The following is an 8509-nucleotide window of genomic DNA, read 5'->3' as shown; positions in this document are numbered from 1 at the left end:
TTGAAAACAAACAGAACACAAAAAGAGGGCCCGTGACGTCAAGGCGTGGTGAAAAATGTGTAGCACTTTGCGATGTCACGCGGATCTTTAACGCACCATAACGTCCAATATTTTTTGATAATAATAATTGTCGGACTAAAAGTTTCTTCAGGAAACTGGCCTGTTGTCATAATTTGTACGTGGATAGTTGTCTTTCAGCCATTTAATGAACGGCCTAGGGATTTAATTAGCTGGCTAATTTAACCAGATGGCTGCGACACATAATCTCGTTAGGCATCATTTACGCAAACAACTATTGATGAACATCAATGGTTTCATTAACTTCTCATGTACCTACAGAAAACAGCACATCAAACTTGACACAGTGACATCTTACTTACTTGTAATAACTACAATTTTTTAACAAAAGTGTAGTCAGATGTACTGTACAATAGGTTAAGGCTGGCCTAACCTTCATAAAATTTTATTTTTTGAGTCATTTATATTTAAACGATTTAAACCCATAATACCTTTTCCCGGCTTACACAACAATTTGTAATCAAATATAGCGTAATATTGCTTAATGTTAATATCCTATGGCTGATATTTGATTGCACTGTTGCCCAGTTCTGCTCGTCTAACGAGTGTGCCGCAAACATATGAGTTGGAATTCGAACTCAAATCAATTAAATATGCACCTTATGCTAACAGCATTTAGTCTTAATTTACAATGTATGAATCGCCACGATCCCGCATCGTAAAAACATGCTGTAAAAGTCTTCAGAAAATGTGTATTTATTTTGTTTAAAATGGTTATCAGTTCATATCATGAAATGTTCTTGCAAAATAAGACCCTATTATAATATACTCAAGGCCTCATTTAACCATGCGACTCGGTGAAAGATTTTAATCGGTTTTGCAATATTTGCAAGTGAGAGGATCGCGTATTTTAATAGATCGACTTTATTTAGCGCTAAAAGATATAAAATTAATCAAAATGTCTAAAACATATTTTATCTTTTGCAAGATAAAAACACTACAATAAAGAAAATTATTATTTTGGTTAGGTATATGGTTTAAATTATTAACCTAGTACAACGATTATTTCAATGAAACTATTTCAATAATAAATTTCGTTTTTTTACAATGCGTGCTATTGCATACGCAAAAATCGCTTCAGTCTTGTTGATTTTCAAAGACACTACCAAACGCAGTAGCTAGTAATCACATATTACCACAAAAGCACGCTTAAAACTGCATTAAAGCATTTATTGAGGCTTTCATGGGTTGAATTTCATAGCCCAGGCAAAAATCTTAAAAATAATTGAGATCGGATCAAGTGTCGTGCCTTGTACCGAAATACTCTCTTAATCTCGGCTTATGCACAATATTTAACAATATAGTGTATAAAAAGCTGGGCCAGATTGGATTTTTGCTTCTTTTACATAAAAGAGTACCAAAAACTGATATGACCGATATTTAGCTAGACTTGTTTTGAAGTTAATACTTTTTAAACAATTTCATGGCATTTAATAAATAAATCGAATGCTTCCAAACAGGCTGATGGCAATAATAGTACAATCATACCTCATACACAAATAATAAACTGGCAGTTACTAAAACGTGGTTAATAAGACTAAAATTGTAACAGCAATGGTATCTGAAAAAGATTAAGACAGTCTGAAATATCTAGACGAAGTCCTATTTTAATTCACGTAAAATAGTACAATACCATACTATAGTCTGGTCTGCGAGCACATAGAATTTTGTCCAATGACCCCTAGCTACCCATCCTTATCGCTCGCGCGTAATTATGTTGCTGTCGCGCTCGCACTCTCACTGCGGGCGCCCGTCGCACAGTCGCGACAGCAATATAATTACGCGCGAGCGATAAGGATGGGTAGCTTGGGGTCATTGGACAAAATTCTACGTGCTCACAGACCGGGCTTTAGATGAAAGTAAGGCGTAGTCTACATGCTAGACTAATTTATTTGTAAATAGCTTGTTAATTTACAAAAATATTTTAAGACATTTAAACCAGTAATATAGCTAAACAAAGTATGATTTGATATGTATTGTATCTTACGCTTGTGTTTTTGTGGTTTTAACTATCGACCCTTTTCTAGTTAATTATAACCGAAAAATTACTCTTGACACCATTTTGACACAAATTCCTAGTAATAATTGTTTTTGTTAAGTTAATCACGGGGTTACATGCACTCTTTAATATTTGCAATGTTGACTGATATAAATTATGGTGAAGTTAGAATAATAAAGATGTCTACAACAACCAATACTGACAGAAAGTTTTAAATATTCGAGTTTGAAGGAACAGTATAATAATATTTGTCCAGTAACATATTAGTTTATGTATGGCGTGCCCTTAAATTCTTGTTGTCTAATACAGTGTTTCTTAACCTGTGGTCCTTGGGCATATTTATGGGGGTCTGCAGCCTCATCTATGGACCATAAGGTACTAAATTAAATGCTCCGTTATTGCTGTCTTTTCCTTAAAATTGTGCTTGATTTCCTAAGGGGTCCGTAGACAAAAAAGGTTAAGAAACGCTGGTCAAATAAATTCAATATAGTGTGATTATCGCAGTTAAGGCTAATCCGTATGCACTTATACTATATAATTATAGATCAATCTAATACTTCTCCCACTAGTCATCAAACTGATCTCGAATTGACCATCTTTATAGAATACTTGATAGAAACACCATTTCTTTAAGCGTCCATTGACATTTTAGAATGTATCGGTATAAGAAGGCATAATATCGAATTAAATAATTCAGTACTGAAGTTACTGTTAATATCTATCTATTTTTGTTGATTCAGCGGCACTGTGAACCTATAAAAGCCAGATGGTCAAACTAATAAAACTTCAACTAATTTCAAGGCGGAGTATTGTATTGTAAATACCAAAGTGGCCTAATGCAAACTAAGTAACAAGATGGATCGTGTTGAACACTTCATCATCATCATCTCAGCCATAGGACGTCCACTGCTGAACATAGGCCTCCCCCAATGTTGAGCACTTAGTTCAAATTAAATAAAATATTTTGATTCGCGTGTAACTTTTTAGTAAGGAGTAATGTTTTTAAGCCTTTAACAGGTCTAAATTTTTGTTTGGGAATAAATATAATATTTAAAATATGGTGGGAACTACATATATTCCCCACTGTAGTATAAAAACAACAACAGATAGAAGGGTAAAGAGAAAAGAAAAATGTTCCCAATTAAGGTCTAACTAATCTTTAGCTTTACTAGTTTGCGTGTGGTAGGTCTATATTTTTTCCTTATTCATTTTATTTCTTGTGCATACGGATATAAATTAAAAACTTGGTGCTCAATTTTAACGTGTGAATTCTCTCCGAGATTACATAGTTTGTATCAATTCCAGTCTTTTGCCTATTAATATCTATTGTATTTATCAGGTTGTACGGCGTAACGTTTATACCTAAGAATGGTTAATTATTACAATTTTGTAATTAAAATAATAATTGTTTTATTTCTTTCTTCTATAAATAATAGGCACGCCTTAATACATCTATATCTATAAAAGCGAAAGGTGACTGACTCACTCATCACGAAATCACAGAAACTACAAGTGCTAGGAGTCTCAAATTTTGCATTGCGTACAAAGTCGCGGGAGGGCTGCTAATTCATCATAATTGTTATCTAAAATATTCGTTGGCTTGAGGCTGTATAAAGGACAAAAATAAAAATCATTTACTTTTGTATTTATATTTATTTACAACACGAATATTGCAGTAATTATGTATCTATCAGCCGCTGTACAAAAATACCCGAGATTAGGGAGCCTATAAACATTCAACAACGTTGCAGTCTGAAATGGAATGTGGTGGAAAATGGAACTTACATTTATGGCGACATCAAATTGGAGATGCAAAAATGGTTTGATATCTAACACTAGCGGAAATAAACAACAAAAATATAATATAGCTTGAATTACACGAATAACATTGAATTAAAATTCTATACTAAAAGGAATCAAAAAATCACACACAACACCCAGAATTTTGTTAATCATCCATATAAACTAAAACTGAATTAGTTTTTTTCTTATTTAAATTTCCTTTATGCCATTTTTATTTTCATACTTTTGTTTCGCAACAACAATCAAAAGTTTCTAAAAACTAAATTGTTTCATTTAATAAATTATAAATAGGGTAGAAACAAAATTATGCACCAATATGAGCTTATCGACTAAATCATAGCCTACATTCGAAATACACGACCCTAACAAAAGACTGGCAGTTAATTTACAGTAAGGCCGGGTTCCCACTATGCCGGACGGGCAGATCTCCCGGTCCGGTAAAATCGCCGGAAGGCGGTACAAATTGTATGAAGCTGTTCACATTATCCCGGATCCGGCTTTTTCGCCGAGCCCGGCATTTTTACCGAGCGTTTTGTCGCTACAAAATGCCGGCAAAATCACCGGACCGGAGTAATGTGAACGAGTTGCGGCCCACCCCGCCGCGCCCGTGCTTCCCGCACTTCATTCGGCTCCGATTTCGGATCCGGTGATCCGGTGTAATGTGAACACCCTTGTCCGGTGTCCGGTTCCCGGCAGAAATGCCGGTCCGGCATAGTGGGAACCCGGCCTAAGACTGCAAAAAGAAAATTATATTGTGCAAAAACAACGTTGAGCCAAGTCTCAAGTAATTTGAAACATCAGAAGATTGAAAAGGCAGTCTGAAAATATATGGGATACTATAGGTCAAGCGGTTAATTCAATCAATGTCAGAGGTATAGGAGCGGCACGGGAGGGTGTTGTTGTGCGTAACGTCAGCGAGACTTCATATCTCTTTCAGAATTATACAGGGTGTCCCAGAATGGGTGAATCAAACTGATAGGGGAGGTAGCTCTACTAATGTCTATCCCTAAATATGAAAAAAAAATTTTTGAGTTCGGATTTCTTTTTAAATAATGTGCTCTAAACTCGAAATCTAGTCATTTCAAAAGTTTGTTTACAGAATAACGAAGCGATCATGTACAATTAATATTAGTAAGAAAAAAGTAAAACCAAAAACTCCAAACGCAGCAATTATAACCAGATAGCTGATTTATTTTCACTTTTTAATAAAAAAAAATTGTGTCTTTATTTGCATACTTTTTAAGGATAGTACATTAGTAGAGCTACCTCCCCTATCAGTTTGATTCAGCCATTCTGGGACACCCTGTATGCTTCGTCACGTCACAATATGTCAATGTTATCTCTCCAGTACCGCTTTACCTCGGGGACTGACTGAGTTAAGCTAGACCGTATAGGTATTAGTTAGCTTCTTTTTAGATGATTCTGCTGCTTACATACAACCAATTAGTCATTCGAAGGTAATTTTGGTCCCATAAGAGGAACGTATTTCAACAGTAGAATAATCCAATAATAAGATAACTAATAAAATAACAACCCCTGTTGAAATGTTATAAATAAGTTGGGCACTCTGTTACATCATGTAAAAAAATAATGATCTCTTGTTTTCGATTTCAAACTGTGTAGTTAAAAATGAAAAGTAGTAAAGAAAATATTAATTAAATCAAATATTATACATATTTTTAAATTACACCGGGTGTAAGGTAACGTGTTGGAAAGAAATATTTATGATTTAGTAATCGGACCTTTTCTCACAAATTTTAAGATAATCCTAATGTCGTTGAATATAAAAATATACAAAAATATCTATGGAATGATTTTGAAACTTACATGGTTTTGAGTCAGTCAAGATTTATCGTTACCTGACACCCGGTATCTGTGATGTATTACATCCAATCTAAATAGCGTTCATAAACTTTACAACAAAATTAAATAATACATAAGACCTAATCAAATCGTCCATGAAATGTTTATGAATACTGACTTTGCTACATAACTACAATCTTGAAACACATACCGCGAAATATATTCTATTTATTTTGAAGTTGCAAGATTTGTATTATTTGGCACCTTCCGACGTTGCCCGCGTGAGCTAAAATACGGTATCTTGTATTTATTTATTACTTTACAATCATACACCTAGCCTCAAAGCTAACAATTTTGCAAAGCCTGAGACTAGATTACACAAAAACATACTTAGATAAAAATATACACTAATACACTATGGCCCCAAAGGGGTTAGAACTCGCACGAGCGCTAAGTGAAGTGTGGACCACCAAGCCATCATGTGCAAATCTCAAATAAACTTCCAAGATTCCGATTTTTAGCTTTCGAGGGCAGAACACTACTCACATATTTCTATAAATTATTTAGTAATCAAAATCAAGTAGGTAGATTGATTCTTTTCTAGTAGGAAAATACTGACTGACAACCTCTCAGCTCGGAATAAAATAATGTATTTTAAAACCTTCTCCAGATAATATTATTTACATAATTCAAATAGTTCTGTTTTAAGCGAGGTTCTGTTAACATACTGTATTAGAAAAAATATTTATTTATAATGTTCTGAAATCACAAACTTCATAATACGCTGTTATTCTAAATTGTACTTTCCGTAGAAGAATTAAGTGTTGTTATTATTATTATTGAGATTATTCTGATTTAATAAACGTGGTTTATTTACACAATATTTGGAGATATGTAATTATTATACATAACAATCTCTATCACATGTTATTATTAATATTTTATACACATTTCCTTGACGTCTTGATAAGTTTCCTTAATTTCTACAAAACTTTACGATATTCTGACAAAAATGTTAGTTTTATACAAGAATATATGGGAAAGTTCTCTTCCCAGAACACCGTATAGATTGCACTAAATATGTAAAAACAAAGAACAAAAATAAATAGGATTTACAGTGAAGAACAGACTATATCTAGCACACTCACACATTCTCAACGCAGTAGGCACGAGGCAAACGAAATACTGTTGTACGTTAACTCGGAATAAAATACTTTCTGAACATGTGGCTACATTTTTTTTTACATTAATTGACATAATTTTTAAGATAATGTCAAAGCGAAGTTTTCCGTAGAATGCGTAAAATTAGTTCGAAGTGAACTCACCAAATAATATTTGTCTTTAAATATTTTTTACTCATTTAATAAACAATTTGACACATTATGTACCAGATTGAATACTGCGAATAATTGGATATTATTATTTACAATTATGTATCCTATCATTTATTATTAAACATTTTCTTTTGATCATCATCATCACTATTTCAGCCATAGGGTCCACACTGCTGAACGTAGTGGCCAAATAATTTCCATATTGACCGGTTGGTATGGATTTTCTATTTAATATCAAGAAAGTATTTCATAGGCAGTTGAGATTGACTCCAGATAGGAGATCTGCAGTCCCAGTTAACGATCGTAAATAAATTCGAGATACAAACATAAAAAGCTTAACTAATTTATGACTACGCTTCGTAATAAAGCATGTACGGTATCTGCCAACAAATAGGACTATTTATCAGTACAAATATTTCTTCATATTTTTTTAATATTTCACCAAATCATTCATGAAAGGACACTCGTTTAATTGAATTATTTCGGTTTTATTACAAAGTCGGCGCTCAATATGCTAAAAACATTTTTGCGAATTCAATATTACTCCCATATTAAACATGGTTAAGACAGTACAAATATTACAGGTATATAACCTGCTCAAAACCAATCCAGCCAGTACACCAAGCAAGAATCTACTAAAACACTGTGAAATTACAAATACTATTTACAATATTTTGACAAGGACTTGATATAGCAATTGCTGGTGTGCGTAAGCTGATATGCATACATACGCATTAAAGTAGCACCAAGGCAATATTCACCTTATATTGTAGACTTAAGGTTCATTTTCGCACATAAAATATAATCGAATTGAGAACCTCCTCCTTTTTTTGAAGAAGTTATATGAGGAATATGTACCTTATGCCAAGAACATAAGATTCCTTTTTGCTTGATGCTTAATTTGCTCAAATTGAGTCTATAGTTGCCACTTTCATACTTTCACACAAAGCCAATAAGTTCCATTATACATCAGTCGTAGATTTGGCCGTTACAATACAGTGTTCAGCAGATTGAGAACTAGTAATAATTTGAACTTTAACACAAGGCATTAAAGTATAATACTATGTTGTGCATCCCACGGTACAGTCGCGCCAACAACTCATATAACACACCTTTAGCCTAGGCGCAGACCACCGACTTTTAGGCCCAGAACAGACGGTGAAACGCAACTGCAACGAAACTGCAACTGCTAGTTACTTTTGAGTTGCATCTAAGTTTCTGCCATAGCGTCCGTTGAGAGACCACACATGACGCGACCAGTTTGAAACTTTCAGTTTCAGTTTCATTCATCAGAATGATCAGAAAGTTGCAGTGTCGTTGCAGTTGCGTTTTACCGTCTGTTCTGGGCCTTAGTTGGGCCCGATTCTAATTTGTATGAAGAATCGGCCGATACCAAATCGGTGTAATGTGCGCACTTTCATACATCTCCATACTGATCAACAGCCCGACCCAACTATCGGTCAACTAAAAATCGGTGGTCTGCCCCTAGGCT

At 34.1% G+C, this 8509-nt stretch overlaps 1 long non-coding RNA gene across 1 annotated transcript; it reads left to right on the top strand.

The window, feature by feature from the left end:
• The first annotated feature begins 3716 nt into the window (after positions 1-3716).
• On the top strand, positions 3717-7687 carry LOC135082134 (uncharacterized). The gene is made up of 2 exons (XR_010259356.1): positions 3717-4275; positions 4613-7687. It is a non-coding gene; the product is annotated as an uncharacterized LOC135082134 (long non-coding RNA).
• The last annotated feature ends 822 nt before the right edge of the window (positions 7688-8509 follow it).

The sequence above is a fragment of the Ostrinia nubilalis genome, chromosome 21, assembly GCF_963855985.1.
Source record: "Ostrinia nubilalis chromosome 21, ilOstNubi1.1, whole genome shotgun sequence".
NCBI lineage: Eukaryota > Metazoa > Arthropoda > Insecta > Lepidoptera > Crambidae > Ostrinia > Ostrinia nubilalis.
This window is presented reverse-complemented; position numbering and strand designations above follow the sequence as displayed.